Genomic DNA, 26,198 nt, shown 5'->3' with positions numbered 1-26,198 from the left:
TCATCATTTTGATTATCTGTTTAGTTCAATAGGATGACATCATTCTGAAATACCATGCACAATTTCATGCAATTTCACCTTGAAATGTCAACCGTTTCTTAACCTTTGTCCCAAAGCTGACCAAAGCTAATACTCTGCCCTTTCTATTCATACGATCTCAACAGATGGTGTGTAGAAGAGAGGATAGAGAGACTGACTTGTAACCTTATGTTCATGAGTTCAAATCCCCATTCAGCCTGTTGTTGGCCAAACATTAAGTAGTTTTGCTCTTTTGTTGTCCAACTCTCGATCTTCTAAAGTGTACATGTTTATAACATTTTGCGGAGGAACCTGCATCGCTGCTTGCAGCTATATTTAGGTTCCTCCGGTAGGAGGAAACCTATTGTTATTGTTGGTATTCATATTATTATTTTTCTTCTCCTTGCGCCCCAATATCTCAAAAAGTCCCTTGTCATAAATTTTTTAATTTGCCACATTGATACTACATCAAAGTGGGTACCCCCACACCAAATATGGGCCACATCGGACTATAGGGGGCGCCACAGGCCACGCCCAAAAGTCCGATTTTCAAAGTGATTGCATTTCCACCTTATTGCTCCAATTCTTCTGAAACTTGGTATGCATGCCTCATTTTTCATGGGGAACCAAAAAGCCTCGAAGACCCATAAAGTCTGCCATGATGGATTTTCCTGTACAGTGATAATTTTTTAAAACCTTCAAAATTCTTCTTCTCTTGAACCAAAGGTCTAATTGACTTGAAATTTGGTACAGATATGTATCATTGAAGTATTGAGAAATGTTAATTAAGGCAATTGAATCAAGTACAAAATGGCTGAAAAGGGTGTATTTATGTAAATGTCCACATTGCCTCAATATGTTTGTGTCACTAAATCAAATGTATTTTTGAAGGATGGTTCAAACCTAATAGACTTATAGGTGACATGCCTTTAAAGTACCATGCAAAGTTTCACCTTGATATGTCAAAATATGACTGAATTACAGCTGTTTGAACTTGGACCAAATCTAACAATGCTCGCCATTGGAGAAACTGCTTTTTTGATTATCCAGTTATGGAACTTTGTCTATTCCATGCCTGGGAATTGCTCAATTGGCAGAGATGTTCTGCTGGTAAGCAAAGGGTTGTAGGTTCAAAACCAGTCAGAGGCATCGTTTTTTTATTTTTTATTCTGACAAAACGGTTTCTAGTCTTCCGATAAATCCTCCGGTTGTAAAACATAGCAATGCGTGTTTATTTGAGCCCATCACAACACTCCAATCGTCTGTTTAGCGAGACTGTGTAAACCACTGTAAAACAAGCCAGGTTCACCACAGTAGCTAGCTACTGGAGGTCAGATGGCTGAGCCGTTAGGGAGTCGGGCTATTAATCAGAAGGTTGTTGGTTCGATTCCCGCCGGTGCCAAATGACGTTGTGTCCTTGGGCAAGGCACGTCATCCTACTTGCCTCGGGGAGAATATCCCTGTACTTACTGTAAGTCGCTCTGGATAAGAGCGTCTGCTAAAATGACTAAATGTACTTGTAGTATACGCATGGTAGAGATAACGCTAATGGTTATCTCTAATGAAGTAAATTGATTGTTCAGGTGGATCCCTTGACTGTTCCACAAATTCATTTCAGTAACCTAAACCAGGACACATCCCCACTGATGCTAGGCATGATTTGAAATTCCCTTCAATGACAAGTTATGGCACTCCAAACAACCTTTTATAAAAACTATAAGTAAGTTATTCTTTACTCAGCAACCCAGTCATCCTGTTGTCCCATTGTTATAGGAAATGTATAAGCAGTTTCAACTTCGACTGAATCTAACAACGCTTACCACATGAGAAACAGCTTACTTTTTAATACAGTAACTGAACATGACAATATTCAACACTGAGAATAGCTCAATGGGCTGGGATGGTGACCTGTAAAGTATAAGGTCGTAGGTTGGAATCCAGCCATTATCTTTTGGCCTGTCATCATTTTGATTATCTGTTTAGTTCAATAGGATGACATCATTCTGAAGTCCCACAAACAATTTCACCTTGGTATGTCAAAGTATGATTGAATTGGATCAGTTTCAACGTTGGCTGAATCTAACAACGCTCACCACAGGAGAAACAACTTTTTTTTTAATACAGTAACCGAACATGACAATATTCAACACGGAGAATAGCTCAATGGGCTGGGATGGTGACCTGTAAAGTATAAAGTATTAGGTTGGAATCCAGCCATTATATTTTGAACTGTCATAATTTTTATTATCTGTTTAGTTAAACAGGACAACATCATTCTGAAATACCCTGCACAAATTCATGCAATTTCACCTTGAAATTCCTAACCTTTGTCGCAAAGCTGACCAAAGCTAATACTCTGCCCTTTCTATTCATACGATCTCAACAGTTGGTGTGTAGCAGAGAGGATAGAGACTGACTTGTAACCTTATGCTCATGAGTTCAAATCCCCATTCAGCCTATTGTTGTTGGCCAAACATGAAGTAGTTTTGCTCTCTTGTTGTCCAACTCTCAATCTTCTACAGTGTACATGTTTATAATATTTTGCGGAGGAACCTGCATTGCTGCTTGCAGCTATATTTCTTATTATTTTTCTCCTTGCGCCCCAATATCTCAAAAAGTCCCTTGTCATAAATTGTTCTATTTTGCCACATTGATACTACATCCAAGTGGGTACCCCCACACCAAATATGGGCCTCATCGGACCATAGGGGGCGCCACAGGCCATACCCAAAAGTAAAATTTTCAAAGTGATTGCATTTCCACCCCATTGCTCCAATTCTTCTGAAACTTGGTGTGCATGCCTCATTTTTCATGAGGAACAAAAAAGCCTCAAGGATCCATAATGTCCACCATGATGGATTTTCCTGTACAGTGATAATTTGGGAAAACATTCAAAATTCCTCTTCTCTTCAACCAAAGGTCTAATTGACTTGAAATTTGGGACATATATATATCATTGACATATAAAGGAATGTTACTTAAGGCAATTGAATCAAAATCAGAAGTACAAAATGGCTTAAAGGGGTTTATTTATGTAAATGTCCACATTAACTCTACGTTTGTGTCACTAAATCAAATGTCATTTTGAATGATAGTTTTTCAAACCTTATAGGCTTTAAGGTGACATCACTCTGACTTACCGTACACAATTTCACCTTGGTATGTCAAAGTATGATTGAATTAGAGCTGTTTCAACTTTCGCTTACCACAGGAGAAGCTCGTTTAGCCCGTCTTAAATTTGAACATCTGTTTAGTTAAAGAGGATGACATCGTTCTGAAGTACCATGCGCAATTTCACCTTGATATGTCAAAAGATCATTGATTACAGATGTTTAAACTTTGGCCGAATCAAACAATCCACGCTGCAGGAGAAACGGCTTTCTTTTTTAATACAGAAACTGACCAGCATTTCTCAGCCTTGCAGGTAGCTCAATGGGTTGAAATGTTGTCCTGCAAAGTGCAAGGTCACAGGTTCGAAACTAGGCAAAGTCTTTTGGCCTGTCATAATTTTGATTACTTGTTTAGTTAAACAGGCAGACATTCTGAAATACCACGCGCAATTTCATGCAATTTCACTTTGAAATGTCAACCGTTTCTTAACCTTTTGGTCAGTTCCAAGCTGACCAAAAACTAATACTCATATCACGCAGTCGGTGCACAGCTAGATAATCAGCGTCAGCCACTTTGGTCCCAGCATGCAGTGCGGCATGTCCAAAAACGCAAAGACTTGTGGAAAATTGTTCGGTTACAACAGCCTTGCGAGGGATTTCAGTTGTTGTGTTCGTTCAGTTAGATGTTTGTAATGTTATTGTTTGTTAGTTAATATAATCTTGTTGGTCACCCTGATTGTGCATGTCCGTCCGTCCGTCCGTCATCTGCCGCTTGTCCGGGGATTGGGTCGCGGGGGCAGCGACCTAAGCAGGGAGGCCCAGACTTCCCTCCCCCCGGCCACTTCCACCAGCTCTTCCTGGGGGACCCTGAGGCGTTCCCAGGCCAGCCGAGAGACATAGTCCCTCCAGCGTGTCCTGGGTCTTCCCCGGGGCCTCTTCCCAGTGGGACGTGCCCGGAACACCTCACCAGGGAGGCGTCCAGGAGGCATCCTAATCAGATGCCCGAGCCACCTCAGCTGGCTCCTCTCGACGCGGAGGAGCAGCGGTTCTACTCTGAGCCCCTCCCGGATGACCGAGCTTCTCACCCTATCTCTAAGGGAGAGCCCGGACACCCTGCGGAGAAAGCTCATTTCGGCCGCTTGTATTCGCAATCTCGTTCTTTCAGTCACTACCCATAGTTCGTGACCATAGGTGAGGGTAGGAACGTAGATCGACTGGTAAATAGAGAGCCTCGCCTTTCGACTCAGCTCCTTCTTCACCACGACGGACTGATGCAGAGCCCGCATCACTGCGGACGCCGCACCGATCCGCCTGTCGACCTCGCGCTCCATTCTTCCCTCACTCGTGAACAAGACCCCGAGATACTTGAACTCCTCCGCTTGGTTCAGGATCTCCTCCCCGACCCGGAGATGGCACTCCACCCTTTTCCGGTCGATTACCATGGCCTCAGATTTGGAGGTGCTGATTCGCATCCCAGCCGCTTCACATTCGGTTGCGAACCGCTCCAGTGGGAGCTGAAGGTCACGGCCCGATGAAGCCAACAGGACCACATCATCCGCAAAAAGCAGCGACCCGATCCTGAGGTCACCAAACCGGACCCCCTCAACACCCTGGCTGCGCCTAGAAATTCTGTCCATATAGGTAATGAACAGAATCGGTGACATAGGGCAGCCCTGGTGGAGTCCAACCCTCACCAGAAACAAGTTCGACTTACTACCGGCAATGCGGACCAAACTCTGGCACCGGTCGAACAGGGACCGGACAGCGCCGATCAGGAAATCCGGTACCCCATACTCTCGGAGCACCCCCCACATGAGCCCCCGAGGGACACTGTTCCACGGCCAGGACGAAAACCACATTGCTCCTCCTGAATCCGAGGTTCGACAATCCGACGGACGCTCCTCTCCAGGACCCCTGAATAGACTTTCCAAGGTAGGCTGTGGAGTGTGATCCCGCTAAAGTTGGAGCACACCCTCCGGTCCCCCTTTTTAAAGAGGGGAACCACCACCCTGGTATGCCAGTCCAGAGGCACTGTCCCCGATGTCCACGCGATGTTGCAGAGTCGTGTCAACCAAGACAGCCCAACATCCAGAGCCTTAAGGAACTCCGGGCGGACCTCATCCACCCCAGGGGCCCTGCCACCGCGGAGCTTTTCAACCACCTCGGCGACCGCAGCCCCAGAGATAGAAGGCCCCCCCCCCCCCGATGTCCCCAGACTCTGCCTCCACGTCGGAAAGCGTGTTGGTAGAATTAAGGAGGTCTTCAAAGTATTCCTTCCACCGATCCAGGACGTCCCCCCTCGAGGTCAGCAGCGCACCATCCCCACCGTATACAGTGTTGACAGAGCACTGCTTCCCCCTCCTGAGCCGCCGGATGGTGGTCCAGAACCTTTTTGAAGCCGTTTGGAAGTCATTCTCCATGGCCTCGCCGAACTCCCCATATACCCGGGTTTTAGCCTCCGCAACCGCCAAAGCCGCGTTCCGCTTGACCTGCCGGTACACATCAGCTGCCTCTGGAGTCCTACCGGCCAATAAAGTCCGATAGGCCTCCTTCTTCAGCTTGACGGCATCCCTCACCTCCGGAGTCCACCACCGGGCCCGAGAGTTACCACCGCGACATGCACCGACCGCCTTGCGGCCGCAGCTCTGGTCAGCCGCTTCAACAATGGAGGCCCGGAACATGGCCCATTCGGACTGAATGTCCCCGGCCCCCCCCGAGACATGATCGAAGCTCTCCCGGAGGTGGGAGTTGAAGCTCCTTCTGACAGAGGGTTCCGCCAGCCGTTCCCAGCAGACCCTCACATTACGTTTGGGCCTGCCAGGCCTGACCGGCGTCCTTCCCCACCATCGAAGCCAACTCACCACCAGGTGGTGATCAGTTGACAGCTCCGCCCCTCTTCTCACCAAGACATGCGGCCCCAAGTCCGATGACACGACTACAAAGTCGATCATTGAACTGAGACCTCGGGTGTCCTGGTGCCAGGTGCACATATGGACACCCTTATGCTTGAACATGGTGTTCGTTATGGACAAGCCGTGTCTAGCACAGAAGTCCAACAACAAAACACCACTCGGGTTCAGATCGGGGGGGCCGGTTCTCCCAATCACGCCCCTCCAGGTCTCACTGTCATTGCCCACATGAGCATTAAAGTCCCCCAGGAGGACGAGGGAATCCCCGGGAGGAGCGCTTTCCAGCACCCCCCCAGGAGACTCCAAAAAGGGTGGGCACTCTGAGCTGCCGTTTGGTGCATAAGCACAAACGACAGTGAGGACCCGTCCCCCCACCCGAAGGCGGAGGGAGGCTACCCTCTCGTCCACCGGGGTGAACCCCAATGTACAGGCGCCGAACTGAGGGGAAACCAGTATTCCCACCCCAGCTCGACGCCTCTCACCAAGGGCAACTCCAGAGTGGAAGAGAGTCCAGCCCCTCTCAAGGAGACTGGTTCCGGAGCCCACGCTGTGCGTCGAGGCAAGGCCGACTATATCTAGCCGGAAACTCTCTACCTCGCGCACCAGCTCAGGCTCCTTTCCCGCCAGCGAGGTGACGTTCCACGTCCCTAAAGCCAGCTTCTGCAGCCGAGGATCGGACCGCCAAGGCCCCCGCCTTCGGCCGCCGCCCGTCTCACACTGCACCCGACCCCCATGACCCCTCCTGCGGATGGTAAGCCCATTGGAAGAGGGTCCCACGTTGTCTCTTCGGGCTGTGCCCGACCGGGCCCCATGGGAAAAGGCCTGGCCACCAGGCGCTCGCCATCGAGCCCCACCCCCGGGCCTGGCTCCAGGGGGGGGCCCCGGTGACCTGCTTCCGGGCAGGGGAAACTGAGAACCATTGTTGTGTTTCTTCATGGTTGTTTTTTTGAGCCATGCTTTGTCTGGTCTTTCACCTGGAACCTGTTTGGAGCCTTGGCTGACCCTACCAGGGGCATGAAGCCCCCGACAACATAGCTTCCAGGATCACTAGGACACGCAAACCCCTCCACCGCGGTAAGGTGGTGTCTCAAGGAAGGGGATTAAGCATGTTGTGTATTTAAATGGGACCAGAGAGTCGGCTGCAGTACTTTCACAACTTATTCTCGCAAGCAGCTGAACATGAGCTCTGCCCAGCCCAGCTGACCACATGACTACTGTTAATTGTGCATTGCCTGAGATTCTGGAAAGAGATCAACTCAAGAAGACTTTCAATATCCTATAAAAGGCTAATACTCTGCCCTTTCTGTTCGTAACATTTCAGCAGTTGGTGTATAGCAGAGAGGATAGAGAGACTGACTTGTAACCTTATGCTCATGAGTTCTAATCCCCGTGCAGCCTATTGTTGATGACCAAACATGAAGTAGTTTTGCTCTATTGTTGTCCAAGTCTCGATCTTCTACAGTGTACATGTTTATAATATTTTGCCATTTTGCGGAGGAACCCGCATCGCTGCTTGCAGCTATATTCTATATTTTAATTTGTAGGCCTATGTCTAGGCTAGGCTACTCTTGATGCATATGTTTAGCCGTCTGCACCTCGGTGTCACCGACCATCTTGGGGATAGGATCTCTCAAACCGGTCAAAACACGATTGAAAATGTTTTTCTAATGGAATGCGACGTATTTAAGACTTATCCGACCTTTTCCGGACGTATAATCCAAACACCGCAACACCGACCTTTATAAAATCAAAATAAGATGTTTAAAATGGAACGCGACGTATGTAAGACGTAGCGACCTTTTTCCCAACGTAGAATCCAAACACATCTCAACACAACCTCCATAAGATCAAAATAAAACGTTTAAAATGGAACGCGACGTGTTTAACATAGATATATATAACTACCTAGATGTCTCACGTATCTATGGTGTTTAAGATGTTCCAATGTTTCCCAAATGTCTTGGAGACGTATGTGTGCTAACTGTGGCGTGTCTGTGTGGTTGCCACGGTGATGGTGCAGCTATGATTGCTAACGCGCTGAGGGCGCCTAGAATCCACACCTCAAACAAGTAAACCTAGACGCAAACCTGTACGTCCAATCCAAAAACTATGGATATTTTTCGAGACCCAAGACTCTGCCGAAACCACAGATATCCTTTATATGTCTGTGCGGTCAGAAATACGACTCTACCGGCAGTTTCAAAAACGTGTTCCTTTTGCTTTCTCTGAGACATTTGTCACTAGATTTTCATTGGTCTCTATGGGGCGAGAGTTGGACTTTGTTTCGCTTTTGTGGGGCTCTGGACAAATGAGTAAGTCTGTTGGATTCCACAGACAAATGGCTATGACCAACACAAAATTAGCTATCTATTGATCCAAAAATGAAGCATGACGAGTGAGAATTGTGGTAATACTGGCAAACTAGAAATACTTTGAAAAACTGATTTCAAAGCTCCCCTCCACTTTAAGCGTTTCAGTCAGCACTCTACACTGTAAAAGAAATCTATAGCTTTAACGGTAAAATACTGTAAATTAGCAACAGTAAAAAACTGTTAATTATAAAACATGAATTAACTGTTGAATTCACAGATAAATACTGTAAATGTAAATACAAGAGAGTTTGATAACTTTTGCATTATTGCTTTGTAAAAACTACATTGTTTTACCGTAAAAACAACAGTAAAATACACAAAAACCCTAAACTGTAAATCACTGTGTTTACAACAGACATGCGGTTAGAACTGTTTTTACCCTTGTGTTTTTTCACAACACATCACAATGATATTGTCAACAAGAACATGTGTGTACCTCTATGAAAATGGCAATTTTGAGACTGGCCTGGATTAAACAAAGCATCTTTTGTGTATTTTACACAATAATTTCAAAATGTGATTGCATTGTGTAGAATTCAGAAAATGTAGACCCACGTGAAATTGTTGGGAGAAAGTGAATCAATCTACATTTTGCCTATCAGCTTTCAAATGGTCTTGCGATACCCGTGCAATCACGCATTGCGCGTGAATCACTCACTCAACGGTTCAATTCTCAGCCATCACTCACTCTACGGCTCAACTCAGTTGAAGAAATGTGTTGTTGTTTCCAGCCATTACTCATCTCAACTATGTAAGGCCGAATCCCAATACCCCCCTTACCCCTTACCCCTTCCCCTTAGTTTGCGCATTCCTGTGAGAGCTAGTGGTGTCCCAATAGGGTGTCCCCTTGTGTAGCTAGGGCTAGGGCTAAGACTAAGGGGTATACACCCCTTAAAACCAAGTAAGATCGGGAGCTTACTTGAAACCTAGGGTTATGTGAATCCTGCGTGACCGGTAACAATGGCGGCCAGATCATCCAGAGTCCGATAAATGTAATATTTTCGGCTTAATTAATTGATAAAAAAATTATGACAGTCTTGTTTTGTGTTATAAACAGTCCTGAACATATATATTTGCAACCATTTTCCAAATCGAAACGTTTCTAAAAATCGCTAGTTTGGTGCGCTAATGCGACAGTGTTGAATTGCACAACAGTCCCGCATTTCTCTGACTAGCATGTCTACAGTTTTAAGTACACTCCATTAGCAGTGAATTTCGTTTAATATCAGTGCATAACACTACTTGCTTTGGAGATATCGATACGTGCTAGACGACGTACCTGTAACCAAGTGGCGTCCCATTTCAGTCTTACTTTCGAGGGCCAAGGGCTAGGGGTAAATTAAGGGGAAGGGGAAGGGAGTATTGGGATTCGGCCTAAGTATGCATGACTAACAATAGCTACCTGGTAATTAAATTATTTGGGATTTTAAGTAACTATATGGTTTGACTTTTTCAAAAAAATAAAAGTAATGTTACCATTAGGATTACCTTAGGCTATCACATGCAAGGCAAGTAGCTAGCCTACAAACTTCATCCACCATGTAAACTAGATAGCCGACACACCATGAGATTAGCTATAATTTACATGCTAGTTTTGACATTATTTCGTGTCAGACCTGGGAACCGAGTAGGTTTGTCTGAACTTGTGTAATACTTTTGCCCCCTGAACTTATGTCAGGGTTTCCAAATGAAATTGGCCACCTGAGTTAGCAAGTGCATGGGTCTCCGACCATGTGTAGCCGTTATCTCCGACCACGCGATGTAACAAGACTGCTTTTCGCCGTTATATTCACAACATTCTAAACTGCCACGAAAAAGTAACTGACTTTCCTACAAATACATACCATTGACAGTGTAAATCCAAATTGCAGCTTTTTTAATGTGCTTATTTAGTCATATAAAAACAACTTCAAATCAGCAACATGAGCAATGTGAGCGGCAAGCCTGAAGTTATTGCTAGGCGATGCCGAATTTGATGGTCGGAGATGCAGCCCAGTTGAAGAGGGAATTGTTAAAGTTAACAACCCCGTTTAAACAGACATAACAAAATGCTACAAATGAATGTACATTGTTATTACCAAACGTTTTCAGATTTGATTACATTTACGTTTTTAGTAAAACATTCTGACGTTGCCTGAGTATGTGGAGGCTAACGTTGTTCCACTATTTTTTTTTGTTGAGAAACCCTGCTCTATACAGCCTACACAATGTATTATTTGCATGCATGATACAAGTGTTTTTCTGTTGCAGCAGATTTACATTTTCTCACACGCTACATTGTCACCTGGAACATCTCTGTCGTGGGCTCAGGTTTTTGCGGTGAGTATTACATGAAGTTGCAATTGCCATTATTGTTGTGTGGACTGTTTAGTCAAGACCGTTGATGGAGGTTCTTTCTGTCACAGACATTCACTTGCATGTATTGATCACGTTAATCATGAGTTTGTAATTAGGGCACCTCCGGTAGGAGGAAGCCTATTGTTTTTGTTAGTATTCTTATGCTTATTATTATTATATTTCTCCGCTAAATGGCCGAATAGTTCAAAAAGTCCTGGACCCGATTTTTTCCAATTTGTCCCATGACACAACAGGTCACTCAATACTCCCAGACGGCTAGTGGCCCATGTGCGCCCATAGGTGGCGCTATAAAACATGCCCAAAGTCTACGTGATTTCCCCAGCGCCCCATTACTACAAAATGCCTGAAAATTGGTATACGTGCCGTATTTCTCATGTGGAACAAAAAGCTTCAAGAACCCATAAGGTCCGCCATGATAGATTTTGCTGTACTGTCCAAATTTGGAACAACCTTCAAAACCCTTCTTCTCATAAACCATAGACCCAATTGACTTGAAATTAGTTCCAGATGTGTAGAATACATGTCTTTACATAGGGTGACATGGAATAAGAAATGCAATACAAAATGTCTGAAAGAAATGTATTTATGTAAATGTCCAAATTGCCTCAATATTTTTTTTGTAAATAAATCAAATATAATTTTGACTGATTGTTTTTCAAACCTAATAGGGTTCAAGACGACATCAATCTCTAGTACTATAACAATTTCACCTTGGTATGTCAATATATGATTGAATTCAATTGAATTGCTCCACGGTGCTGAAGGAATTAAAATTACTGTGTCTAATCCAATATGTAATGATGGTAATCAATGACACAAATATGTGTTCTAGAAAGAGTGGTCTGGAGTTGCAGAGCTCCGATAATATCAGCTTTAATGCAGCAGTTGGAAATCAACAGTACAGAGCTCCGGGGTTGTCTAAGTTTCCCTACCCGCAACAGAGTTTGGGCTGGTTCACGTCCAACTGGCTATCTGTCCCTGCCCCAGCATATATTATACAGTGCAATTGAAACAGAAATATCAAAAAAGGGTTGAGCTTGTTCTCTCGTGAATCAGGGAGTTTGTTCTTCCCCACGCATCCCACCTGCTCGGGTGCTCTCTCAGCCCGGTTTCAAGGTTGCTTCTGAAATGGAGAGATAACAACACAAAATACAGCCTGTTTCCAACACCCTGTGTGAGACAATGTTTTAAGCCTGAGCACAGTTCTAAGTTCATAAGACATACATTTAATAAGCACAATACATAACTTTAATACATATACATCCTTTATAAAGTCTTACGAGCATTGTTCCCGTTGCTATATAGTGCACAGTGCCCGTGATGCATTTGGTGATTAAGTTGCCACAAATATTAATAACTGGAATTATAGATAGTGCCATGCCCGGGATACAGCCAATGATTATAGTTCTAGAATTGTTATGTAATGTATTATAAATTCTTTAGTGCGCACGCTCCAAATTCTCACAGACTCATCCTGCCCCTTGACACTAGGGTGACCACCTGTCCCGCTTTGCGTTGTGTCGCACAGCATTTTCACCCCTTGTACCGCACGTCGCATATTGAAAATGCTGTGCTTTACAGCGCAAAGAGGAACAGGGGCTGTGTTCGAAAACTTAGACAGCTGTCTTAATCCTTGATGTCTTACTAGACAGGTGTCTAACGAGACAGCTCTCTTCGGGGTAAGGTATCTTAAAAACCGTTGTTTTCGAACAGCCTATTAAGACAGGATGTACGTCATCGTGCTGCGTGTACTCGTGTGCTCGCACTAGCGCACTTTGTCAGACAGCAGTCAATTGCATTGAGTTTATTGTCACACTAAGTCAAGTTAAGCTGTATTTAAACTTGTGTTAGATATAGGCTCAATAGCTCATAACATTTGTGTTTGTATTTCACTCATTTGATAGGATTATGATAAAACGCAGCAACTAGCTAGTGTCTGCTCTGCACTGCGATGCTAGGTACCGTACATTATCGAAAAGTCGGAGCAAATTTACAAATTAGGAGTGTCATCAATAAAATAAGTACATTTTCAGCAACTACACTGCCCATTTCTCGATACATTTTTATTCAGATGCTGATTTACAAGTACCGTTTAGCTGAAATATGAATTGTAAAAACTTAGAGCAATGGCGGTCAAAGGATTCTGTTTAACTTGTTGCTCACGGTAACACCGCGCACAGAGTTATGGGTAATACGTGCTGCCATTAAGACAGCAAGGCAGCTCAGATGCTCTCTTAAAAAATGACCGTTATGTGACGTATTTCAAGGTATCTTATTAGACAGGAAGAGAAGATTTAAGACATTTCGAACAGACCTCGCTGTCTTAAAAGGAAGGAAGGAAGGACGCATTTTAAGACATTTCGAACACAGCCAGGTAGTCAACCTACTGACATGCGCAAACTTGGCGAGACGCACACACATCCTTTCTGGAAATGGTGTGCTGACCAAGCCCCACCCTCACCCTCATTTCGCTTCCAATCGCAGCTCGCCGTTACGAATATAAATTATTTTTCGGCGGCTGTTTTTTTTTTACTGGAATTGCCTTATAGCCGTGCTGGAGGCAACCACGTTCGGTAAGTCCTATTTTTACACATTTTAAGCTAGAATCAAAGATTAGGTTCGTGAAAGTACACTACTCTTGAATTATGGTGAAGGTTTGAGCACTTTGAGACCTTTAGAGTTTGAAGTGACGGAAAACCGAACTCGAAAAGTAGCTAGCTTTTCTCTCTGTGTAATTAGTGAATCATGTAGCATCTCGGCGAATTCCTCAAAAAGATAGAGGAGGGCGGCTTGTAGGAGAACAAGCGATTCCCCACAGACCTGTCGGCTCAGAATTTTGATTTGGGTCGAGAAAGTCTTTGTAATAAGCCTATGCGCCAGGGAGACCGCAAAGGCGGCAGCCATGTTTTGGTCGCGTCATGTTCATAAGTTCACCATTTCACAGTTCGGTCCACACCAAAAATGTGTTTGTTACCAAACCTCGAGGAGGGAAGCCTTTAGGAGATGTAGGAATTGTGCTTTTAGCCAGATGCTCCGATTATTTTTGTGATTTGTGGAAAACTTGCAAGTGGAGTGAGACTGCGTCCCGGGGGTACATTGATTTGACAAAGCCTCAGTGACAGACTCGGCTCGCTCACTCACTGGCAGTGTGTAAACGATATCGTAGGCTCGTTACACATTTTAAGCTAGAATCAATGATTGGGTTTGTGAAAGTACACTAAACTTGAATTTTGGTGAAGGTTTGAGCACTTTGAGACCTTAAAGGGGAAATTGACTGCAAAACCGATTTTACCTTGTCATTGTTGAAAAACGACAGTTCGGAGGGTAAACTGAACATACCGTGAATATCAAAGTCCATTGACACCTCTTTCCTATTCAAATCTCAAAAAGAAAAAATTTGGCTGTAAAACGCTAGCTTTTCAACAAAGCCACCAGTCCTACGTAGGACCGGTGATCGCCCTCTTATTGGCTCTGGTCTGTATCTTTGTCACGCCCCAGAATTTACATCCAGACCAGCCCGAGGTAGCGTCTATCTCCTAACTAGTTTAGCTGCGCGCTGCTCTGTGTAGGCTACTTATAAGGAATTACAAAGAAGAACGTTTTGAATTATAACAAGGATATTGAAAATGGACCACGGTCGTAAATGCTGTGTTCCAGGCTGTACAGGGAAGGCTAACACTCACAGTCTTCCCAAGGAGCCAAACATTCAACAGGCATGGCTGCTGTTGTCTATGAGAAGATCCCGGCGAAGTTCGACACTCAATCATTCATTTGCTCTGAACATTTCACCCAAGACAGTTTTGACAACCTTGGACAATTTCAAGCAGGATATGCTAGGAAGCTGAACCTGGAAAGAGGTGCTGTTCCAACCGTATGCTCATTGCAACCGCAAGCTATAAGGACAGTATGATGTTGTGCTAACAGTTATTAGCAATGCTAACGTTTCCTGTATATAGCATACCAGGTAGAATGCTAAATACGTTTCTACACACATCAAATGACTCTAGCTAGACTAGCTGTAGTCGGCATTAGAAGGGAAGCTTCCGAAAATAAATAGCCAGAAAACGAACTGCAGTCTGGCTTATTGCTAACGCCTGTCTAGATAATCTATTTGAAAGAACTGGAGAAAGGCAGGTTCTAGATACAGGATACGTTAGCATTGCTAGTAACTGTTACTACTAGTAACACCTAGACTATAGGCATGTAAACAAGTTTAGCTTGCTAGTTAACGCAAGAGCATAGGTAGAATGTGTGATAATTTAGCCTAGTTTATTGGCAATGGGGCTAACGTTGATTCATGTTCCTGACTGTGTTTCATTCAAATAAATAACCTGTGTAATGAAAATCTACAATTCACAATGCATGTTTGTCCAGATCTTTGTCATGTTATTTTACAGCAAGATATCTAGAGCTACAGTAGCCTAGCTAGCTAACTGAAGCTGAGAAGAATCACGATATGGTTTGGTTGCTAAGCTGTAGCCTAACGTTCTACCCACCTCAATCCAGTTTGCTTCAACAACAGAAGTGGAAACAAGTAATGTTATCATTTCAAAAGATATAGTCAATCTGTTGAAAACAGTGTTGTGTAGACACAATAGATTTATTTGCGCGTTTTTATTTCAAGTCTCCAACTTCGGTGTTTCAGCAAGTGCTGCTGTTGGCCGTGTTGCGTTTTTGCTCCCAGCTTCACTCGTTGATAACCAACCAATCAGCGCGCAGTTTATCTAAATATTAATGAGCATACCATAAAAGGAGAAAAGCTAGTGTTTTTTCCCGGGAACATTTCAGAGGATCTGTCAGAGGGCATAGAACAGCACCCGGGCCATTTTCAACCCAACCAATGTTACATACCCTATTCGGAGACCTTAAGGAACAGTGTGAAATACCCCAAAAACCCAGTCAATTGCCCCTTTAAGATCGTGAGTTTGAAGAGACGGAAAACCGAACTCGAAAAGTAGCTAGCTTTTCTCTCTGTGTAATTAGTGAATCATGTAGCACAGGGGTCGGCAAGTAACTTGGGCCACGGGCCAGTATTTTTCCTCGCCACTAGACGGCGGGCCAGAGTCTGGGTTACTGCCTATTTAGACGTTGCGATAGGTGCCCTTGCGATACGTGCACTCGCAACAACTAGGCCTATATGGAGAATGGGTAGGTCTACTACAAATAGCTAACGATAATAAACCATGTGCATGAGCCCATTGGTGGTCTGTTAACGAACTGTATCAACATGGTCGTCACTGTCATCCCAACGTGGTGGGTCGTCATCGTTGGTGCACATAAATACTGTCATCAAGTGAGAATAGGATTACTAGGACCTAGTCAAGGTTTTAATGTGAGGTGAAATCGGAACTTCACATTAATGCGAGCAAAAATTTAATTTTTTACCTGGCTTTTTCAGTTCCTCCTGGGATCTTATCCCTTCCATTTTATTTTTTTCGCTTCAGCTTAATCTAGCTAACTCCCTCCACAACAATAAATTATGGTTTGTGTTTGAGAAACATGCGCGACAACTGAACTGCACTTTTTAATGCACGGTCTGATCATGCGCTTAATTAGATTAAAACATAATGTAGCCTATTAGCTTACTTTTCAGTCACACAGTAACTTAACAAACTTAAGGCATATCCTGTTATTCGGTGTGTGAAAAAAACAAAGAGAAAGCAGGCGATCTTCTGGCCCAATTTATAAGCGGGCAAAGCGGCCCACCGTGAATTCTCCCTATTCTCCCGATGGCCATTCCGGGCCTGAAACTATAAATTAATAAGCAATGTCGTGGGGGGTGCTATCGGGGTGCTTTGGTCTTTCTTGGGGGTGCTGAAGCACCTGCTAGCCCCTTCCTAGCGCTGCCATAGAGAGCGCTGCCCATGATTACTAACCATAACTGTGCTTTCACCTCAGGCGATCTGTCAGCCGTGAGGTGTAGCGATCATATGGTAGCGATGACATGGCGAAAAAATACTTCAGAAAAGTCAATAAGTGTATTCGACTTCATGCAGCGACGGCAGCGCCGACAGCCGGCTGCCTTGAAGCTGAGAATGCCATTGGTTACTTCAAGTCAACCGGGCTGCAGGCGACGCCGGCGCTGCATGAAGTCGACAACATCTAATGACACCATACCCAGTTTCCGGTTTCAAAATAAAAGTCGACGGGGAAAAAAACGTTATAAAAAATATATCATTGGAAATATTTTGACGGGCCAAATAAAATCGCTGGCGGGCCACAATTGGCCCGCGGGCCGCCTGTTGCCGACCCCTGATGTAGCATCTCGGCGAATTCCTCAAAAAGGTAGAGGAGGGCATCTTTTAGGAGAACAAGCGATTCCCCACAGACCTGTCGGCTCAGAATTTTGATTTGGGTCAAGAAAGTCTTTGTAATAAGCCTATGCGTCAGGGAGACTGCATAGACTTAGGCGGCAGCCATGTTTTGGTCGCGTCATGTTCATAAGTTCACCATTTCACAGTTCGGTCCACACCAAAAATGTGTTTGTTACCAAACCTCGAGGAGGGAAGCCTTTAGGAGATGTAGGAATTGTGCTTGTAGCCAGATGCTCCGATTATTTTTGTAATTTGTGGAAAACTTGCAAGTGGAGTGAGACTACGTCCCGGGGGTACATTGTTTTGACAAAGCCTCAGTGACAGACTCGGCTCGCTCACTCACTGGCAGTGTGTAAACGATATCGTAATTCACTAAATTCTAGTCCTAAAACGTCAGGGAGGGCTGCTTTTCGTAGACAGGAGTCTACTGAAGATAGCAAGTATATAGGATCTATCAAAACAAGCCTTTTTCATTTGTCATTTTCCTAAGAAAGCGACCTACGTTAGCCAGGCTAGTTTCACTCGGTCAGCGTATTTTAAGGTCTATGACAGTCAGAATCACTGTTTACAGGCAAAGGGCGAGTTGGGCTTTGGTCAGATGTGTATATTCAACAGTTAGAGCTAAATACTCTTGCCAGAGCCTGGAATCGAGCCAAATGTTTGGAGTGACTTTGCATGGCCGGGTCTCCATCAGTTCAACACATTTGGATTTAAGTTCAAGTAATGCCATTGCATTTCACAGTCAACTGTAGTTTATGTCAAGTGTCAATGTAAAAAGCTTCATTTCTCACAACTGACATGGATCTTTTCTTCACTTTTACAGGTCTGGAGGGTCATGCAGAGGCCTGCTCAACAAAAAATACAGAGTGTAACAGAGGATGCCCCGCAGCCTTCACCCCCACCAGTTTGCCTACAGAGCGAACAGATCCACAGGAGACGCAGTGGCGGCAGCACTCCATGCCGCTCTGTCACACTTGGAGCAGCAGGGGAGCTATGTGCGAATGCTCTTTGTGGATTACAGCTCTGCATTCAACACCATCCTCCCCCACAAGCTAGTGAATAAGCTGGGGGACCTCGGGCTCCCTTATACCACATGCAGGTGGATCAGCGGCTTCCTCTCTGGCCGCAGACAGTCAGAGTGGGCCATCACACATCCACAGCCCTTAGCCTCAGCACTGGCTCCCCCCGGGGCTGTGTGCTCAGTCCCCTGCTCTACTTCCTCTACACACACGACTGCACCACTGTCCATCACAGTAACACCATTGTAAAGTTTGCAGATGACACCACAGTGGCGGGGTTTATCTCTGGGGGGGATGAGCCCACCTACAGAGAAGAAGTGGAGCGGCTGTCGAATTGGAGCACGGCCAACAACCTTCTCCTTAACATTGCAAAGACAAAAATAACTCATAATAGACTACAGGAGAAAGAAGACTGAGATCACACCATTGACCATCAGCCGGATCAGTGTGGAGAGGGTGGCAGACTTTCGCTTCCTGGGGGTCCACATACAGGACAGCCTATCCTGGAGTGTCGACACCTCTGAGCTGCTGAAAAAGGCCCAGCAGAGACTGTCCTTCCTGAGAATACTCAGGAATTGAGGAGTAACATCACACAGACTGCTGGTGTTCTTTTACCGAGCCTCCATTGAAAGTATACTCACATACTGCATAGGCATTTGGTATACCAGCTGTACAGTGGCTCAGAGGAAAATGCTCCAGAGGGTCATCAACACCGCTCAAAAGATTGTTGGCTGCCCTCTCCCCGCACTGGGAGACCTACACAGATCCCGTTGTCTCAAAAGAGCCCAGAACATCATAAGACACTTCACATCCTGGGCACTCCCTGTTTGAAATGTTGCCGTCAGGCAGACGGTACAGATCAGTCAAGGTAAGGACAAACAGACTCAAACACAGTTTTTATCCAACTGCAATAACCACTGTCAATGCTGCCAAAAAATAATGTGCACAATGTCATGTTATGTTTTATGTGATGACTGTGGATGAATGACATGGGTGTGTTGTTTATGGGACTGTCTCAGGTATATTTATTCAGATTTATTAGTTATTGTTGTTTATTTTAGTACTTTAGTAATTTTATCCTTTTATTGATTTTTAGGCCAATGAATGTTGCACTGACTGGAAGCACCTTAATTTCGTTGTACCTGTGACAATGACAAATAAAGATCTATCTATCAGGATGCAACAGAAGATGCTGTGAGCAACACAGACCCCTTGCTGGACTACCCCTCTCTAGCAGGACAGCTTCTCTTCAGCCCTGACCCCAGGATGGCTTCATCCAGCTGGCCTGCTCTGCCTGCCTGCAGACTCTGCTTGCCACTGCCTGCCAGCCCTCCAGAGACAGACAGTACAATACAAAATGGCTGAAAGGGGTGTATTTATGTAAATGTCCACATTGCCTCAAATCTTTGTGATACTGATTATTTATTTAGTCAAACAGGTGTCCAGGTACTCCACAGTATGACTAGCTGTATAGTCAAAATAGTAACGGTAATGTTTCATTCTGAGGGGGTTCCTACACAATAGCTAAATCTGGCTCTTTTTTCATTTAACTGGCAAGTTTTCCTTTTACATGGTAGTTGCTATGGCTCAGGGGTATTGACAATTGCGGTGGACATTTGAGAATGAATACACCCAAAGCTGCTAGAATGTAGTAAGTATTTATTGAATATAGCTTTTTGCAGAAAGGACCTGACACACACAGTGTACATTGGGTAGTCTGTCGGCATCTGATGAAACATTCTCCAGAGACAGGATTTTTATACATGGAGATACAGCTGTAGCCACCTGCACACATCAGTGTCTTGTTCATATTATTAGCACAAAGTATCAAAACACAAGGCTACAGTTTTCTCAGAAACTTTCTAGAAAGTCACTAAATTATATATATTCACTACAACAGCTTGATTGATGGAAAGATTAAAATTTATTGTTTAGAACAGACAATAAGTCAGTCTTTTTCCAAAGGTATGCAATTTACTTAAATGTTTAGTTTAATTGTTTATTTGATAGTTAATATAAAGGTGAATTGCCTTTCGTAATTAACAACTATAAAAGTCATAATTTGCTCTATAGAAAGTCAACACAATTGATCGTTGGTTTCACTTGTTGCTTGTCTACCCTTTTGGTTTGCCATTTACTATGTAGTCTACTGTTGGTATTATAGGCTTGTGTGCTGTCAGTTATGTGTTTACTGCCTTTTTTCTTACTGTGCTGCCACATGCCAAAGAAAAATGTAATGTATGCATTTGATGAATAATAAAGTTTTGTTGTTTTACTACGTCTGGCCATTAAATCCATAGACATAATAAAGAATGTCTATGATTAAATCATTAAGTGACCTAAAAACAGGTGTAAAGCCTGGTCATTTCCGGTTATTTTCTGCCACGAGGTACGAAGGCAAACAAGCATCTAAGAGAACTAACTACTAAATCAATGTAAGTCATCACAAATTATGCATACAACTTAAATATATAATATATATATATATAGTCAACAGTGAATGAGTTTGTTAGGCTACTAGCGTAAAGTTAAGTTTGGTGATAATTTCAGTAGACCCTAACCGTTGTTTGGCCAAACGAGAACTGAACGTTATGAGCTAGCCTAGCTGTTGTTAGGTTCAGTTTTTCATGTTTTTTCCGCAAGATGATACAATCTCAACATTTCATATGTTAAAGATATAATTGAAAGAGGCAAATAGTAGTATTATACAAATGTATTCGAAGGGTAGTGAGTTAGGTAGTCTGCGTTAGTCATTAAACTGAGTAGGATACCTGTTTACTAGGCTTTGCATACACGTGCCATCGAAACCCAGAAACCACAGAGCCCCCCGATATATCAAACCCCAATTTACCCCCTGATTGTAACTTATGTCATAGAGTTATAGCCGTGATTCAGACTGTAGCCTGTTGCAACATTTCTTAAACGGTCTCAACAGCAGAGGTATTGTAGTTGAAAGGGAATGGGTCTCAATTGTTTCGTTACCCGGGCTTGCATGATTAAGTTAATGACTCGTGTATAGCGTTAGCTAGCTTGTAGCTGTGGAGTGCATTTCATTAACACAGTGAATTAACTAGTTAGTACTGTTTAACCAACACGGTTGAATATAGTAGGTTTAGTTTGATTTGTTGCCAACGTGGGACAACTGCACAAGACTTCTCAGACATCACTCATGGTTCCCAACAGTTGGTGTGTAGCAGAGAGGATAGAGAGACTGACTTGTAACCTTACGCTCATGAGTTCAAAGCCCCATTCAGCCTATTGTTGTTGGCCAAACATGAAATCGTTTTGCTTCTACATTGTACATTTTTATAATATTTTGCCATTTTGAGGAAGAACCCGCATCGCTGCTTGCAGCTATATTTACAATGGTGTATTCTGTCTGTTATTTTGACTATTTCGGTTCTTAAACTGGTATTTTTATAGCTAAGTATTAACATTGGAGTGAACTAGTTGGAGTGAACACGTTTACACATAGCCGGGTATTTACAGAAACTAATATTTCTGCCCCTCCGTTTTCAAAAATAACGTTGTACACACAAGTACGTTTTCAAAAATGTTTCTGTTTACATGAACCCGCATATAACCCCCGAGGGCCATCATAACTATGCCAAACCTGTTGGCGGCAGTGTAATGTGAAGGATAAAGCCATGCAAACCAATCAGAATTTTCAAAATCAACAACTACGAATAACTACCGACTTCCTTTACCTTTCAGGCGCGAGGTTCATTTGTTTGAATGTGATGCGATGCATGTAGTTCGGGATTCAGAAATTTAACTCAATTTACAAATAAATGACCCCATTATGCTGGTTGTGTTCGACTTCATGCACAACCGGCGGTGCCAACAGCCGGCTGCGTTGAAGCTGAGAAAGCCATTGGCTGCTTCAAGTCAGCCGGCTGCAGGCGACGCCGGCGCTGCATGAAGTCGAACGCACCGATTACTATAAACAGGACGCTCACAGGACGTGATGCTTTTTTACTCCCATACTGTGAGGTTTGAGAACCTAAAACTCTGTTTAAGCTAGTGCACACGCAAACACAAAAACTGAGTTTTCAGAAATCTCCACTTTGGCCAGAGTTTTTAGAAATGATCGTTTTCCGTGATAAAACCTCAGTTTTCGTGTAAATGAAAGGCCAAACCGCATGAAAATATATGCGTTTTTCTTCCGTGTAAACGGGGCCTTAAATAACTTCAGTGTTCCTGTGCATACATGGGAGACTCTGACAGAACGCCATCTCTTGTAGCACTCCATCCAGTCCAGAACCAGTCCTGAAGTCTCGACTTTTACGATATTCAAATGATGCAATGTTAATATACCTCTCTGATCTAACGAGTCTGACTAGCTGTCGTTACCTCTCAGGTGGGATTTGGCTACGATGGAGAGCTGGAGAGATGGTCTGCTAGTCTCCCCTGTATCTGCACAGGAACCGCAGCTCTTTTGCAGGATCGTTACAGACCTAATGATGAATCATGGTCATAATTATGATGGCCCATTCTACACCCCTTCACCAAGTTTCATACAAATCAGGGGTGCGTTTCCCGAAAGCATCGTAAGCCTAAGTTGATCGTAGAGTCCATTGTACGATGGATCTTAGTTGTACGGGCCGTTTCCCGAAACCATCGTAGCTAAAGAGGCACTTGAAAATCGTCGTAGATCAACGAGAGCTCCAGACCAGTCGTAGATCGCTAAGTGCATCGTAGCACAGAGACTCAGTGGAGACACGCGTAGGCCGACCATGAAAACTACATTAAACTCATGCTGAAAGTTAATTCGGATGGAAAATAAGATTTTTTTGGTCCTCTTTTTACACCAGTTACGCTGGAACTGGGATATTTCTTAGTGAACCATACAAGTTTAACTGCCGAAAAAATATCAGAATCCGGTTTATCCTCAAGTAAATTTAGGTTACACAAAATAATTTGATTTAGTGGGTTTGGCGCATGCAATGAAGGTATTTAAAAAAAAAAAATGTCAGTCTTATTCAAAATACTATAACATTGAAATATGGCTGTTGTAATGTGCAATAGAAACTAGAAATGCATTAACGTAACGCTTTTACGAGTACAATAACACAACAACAATTGAACATTGAAGATGTTTATTAGAATTATAGGGCTGGTAGCACGCCAAGCCCGGTGGATGAAGAGGCTGGTGGCAGAGCCGAGCCTGATGTTAGGAGATGCCCAGGAAATGGAAAGACTCCACAGGGTTGACTAGGAAGTCACACAGGGTGAAGGGGCTGGGAGGGAGTGAAAACTCGTACGAAAATCATAAAAGCCATTGAAGATAGCCTAAGTCCTGCACTGCAGACTTGTCCCCTCTGATATGGGGAATTGGATGTGGTCTGGGATGTGGCAAAGTAATGCAGTTGTGACAGCCTGCACAGATCTTGACACTGAGGCCTTGGCGAGCCCATGTCCATCTCCAATAACCTCCAGAAAACTGCCAATGGCATAGAACCTTAACACTGCCAGTAGTTGGGTTACAGGGGTCAGTGCAAAGGACCTCCTTGTTAGCCTCTGCAGGTCTGCTTCTATGTGGTTCAGGAGCATCATGATATCATGATGTCATCTGACATATCTTACACTCATAATGAGTATAATTGATCAACCATCAATTAAAGTAGAGTTGATTATTCATGTCAGAAACAATGATTCCATGTTGAAGATATGGGGTATTCATTACTTATGTGTTTGTCATTTGTCACAATGTCATTTGTGGCCAATATGTGATAATTATGAGATTGCAAACATGGTCTTGGGAAGCTGTTGGCCTATGCAAGATTGTAGATATACTGTAGTCAGCACTAGAAAATAAGACAGTAAATATGTTGGATTGAGATGCTTGTATTTGTACATTGAATTGTTTAGGATGCTAGCTGGGACATGCCATGTGTGATACCATTCATATGCATGGTTTTTAACCTTGTAGTTCAATCAAGTAGTAAATATAGGACTCATATATATATATGCCTATGGAAAGTGGAGTACCAAGAAGAGTTAAAAACCAAGGCACAAGTAGTTTGAGAAATAGTTGTTTTATGGGAGTATGTTCTCCCTGCTCCTGCTCCTCACATGGATCTATAAGGTAAACATGTAAGGATTGGACAGGCAATACTGAATATATGATACAATACACAATTCAGCCTTTACTTAATTTAAATAAACATGGTATGCTTTAGGATATAAGGTAACCTGAATGTGACACTACCTTGTTGATTGGGCTGAAGAATAGGCACAGAAATGGAGGGCCTTGTGAACTTCATCTCTTCAAACAAAAGCTTCCTCACCTCAATTTGGAGACGAGCCCACTTAATTTCCAAGACCTCCTATTGGTATTTAGCATCCTGTGTCGCTGATTGCAAGGTCCTAACACCGGTGTAAAACTCAGATGCAGCATAGTTTGCACGTTCACCTTATTGTCTTTACCTTCATGTAGCATCACATTGAAAAGTACTCAAATAAGTAGCCTATAATAAATGTAAAGTTTTCTGTAGCTACAGAAAATATTTTTTTGTTAACCGTAATTCGTCAAATATTTTGGTTAACGTTTTAATTTTAAAGTCTTCAAGTTGCGTCAGAAGAATCACATTTCAGTACAATGGACAGCGTCTTGTTAAGTGCAACTTAAGAGATACGTACGATGGTTCTCCTTACGAGCATGTTCGGGAAACGCACGTAAGAAATAACGATGGATCGTTATTTTCATCGTAGAGAACCCTCGTAACAGCTACAATCCATCGTTATCGGGAAACGCACCCCAGGCTGGTTGTTTTTGCATCATCCTGTTCACACACTTAAAGACCAACATTCAAACACGCACACAGCAGAGAAAACATACCTTCCGTCCTGCAGCGGCTTAGCCTGGGTCGGAGGTCATACACAGTGGGGCATCAGATCTATTTACGTTTTTTGACTATTTTTGGATACGGTTTGTTCTTGCTAAAGGTAGAAATTATTACCCCGTTGGATTGTTTAAAAGCCAAGTGACAAGATGGTGAACCTATCATTAAAGAATTGTATTGTATTTTCTTTTGTCCAGGAAATGGCTGATACCGATTTACTCAGTGCCTTAAAGAGAGCGCAGTGGGGATCTATGTTGTGAAAGATACTGCCAGCAGTGAACCCTCTGACGTCAGTATCGTCCTCGAGGGTGTGATGGTGCTTCAAGATCTTGAGAATGAAGCACTTGCTACTGCAATGTTGTTTGGGCTCTTTTATGCCTTGAACATGCAGTACCCTACAAAGTTCCGCTACACCTTTGAGACATGTCAAAAGATCATCATGGAGCCGGATATGGGGGAACTGTCATGAAAGGCTCATAGCTGGAAAACTAAGATATGCCAGTGTGGAGAGCTCATCGTTCTCTCCCCCACCACTTCTCTCCCTTCTGTTCCAGAATGACGGGAGAAGATGGTACATTGTAGACTCTACATTTCAGGACTGAGTGGTGTTGCAGCCTGGTTTTTACAACCAGTACAGTGTTTTAGAGTTGTAATTACAGTAGAATTTTACTATTCCATGTGTTAGTTAGTTTAGACAGTAAACTAAGTTAGTTAGCTGCACAGTAAACATATACATTTAGTCATTTAGCAGACGCTCTTATCCAAAGGGACTTACAGTAAGTACAGTGACATTCCCCCCGAGGCAAGTAGGGCGAAGCGCCTTGCCCAAGGACACGTCATTTGGCACGGCAGGGAATCGAACTGGCGACCTTCAGATTACTAGCCTGATTCCCTAACCGCTCAGCCACCTACTCCCTACCTGTACTAAAAAGAGAAAGTCTTACATTGCTTTAGTGTTCCTGTGTTCCTTCAGTGTTCTCTGACAGAACGCCATCTCTTGTAGCACTCCATCCAGTCCAGAACCAGTCCTGAAGTCTTGATTTTTATGATACTCAAACGATGCGATGTTAATATACCTCTCTGATCTAAAGAGTCTGACTAGCTGTTGTGATCTCTCAGGTGGGCTTTGGCTATGATGGAGAGCTGGAGAGATGGTTGTTCTGCTATGTTCTCCTGTCTCTGCACAGGAACCGCAGCTCTTTTGCAGTGATCGTTAAGGAGCCTAATGATGAATCATGGTCATAATTATGTTG

At 43.7% G+C, this 26,198-nt stretch overlaps 1 long non-coding RNA gene across 1 annotated transcript in view; it reads left to right on the top strand.

Moving 5' to 3' along the window:
- The window catches only part of LOC124465535, a 43,826-nt gene extending 18,095 nt beyond the window's left edge, over nucleotides 1-25,731 (top strand). Inside the window, exons 3-4 of the long non-coding RNA XR_006955842.1 lie at nucleotides 10,663-10,728; nucleotides 25,143-25,731. This is a non-coding gene — a long non-coding RNA (uncharacterized LOC124465535). The remainder of the gene's footprint in view (nucleotides 1-10,662; nucleotides 10,729-25,142) is intronic.
- Nucleotides 25,732-26,198: the final 467 nt, after the last annotated feature.

This window comes from Hypomesus transpacificus, unplaced genomic scaffold (genome assembly GCF_021917145.1).
Source record: "Hypomesus transpacificus isolate Combined female unplaced genomic scaffold, fHypTra1 scaffold_52, whole genome shotgun sequence".
NCBI classification, from domain to species: Eukaryota; Metazoa; Chordata; class Actinopteri; order Osmeriformes; family Osmeridae; genus Hypomesus; species Hypomesus transpacificus.
The sequence above is the reverse complement of the archived record's forward strand: the minus strand, read 5'-3'. Positions and strand labels throughout refer to the sequence as shown.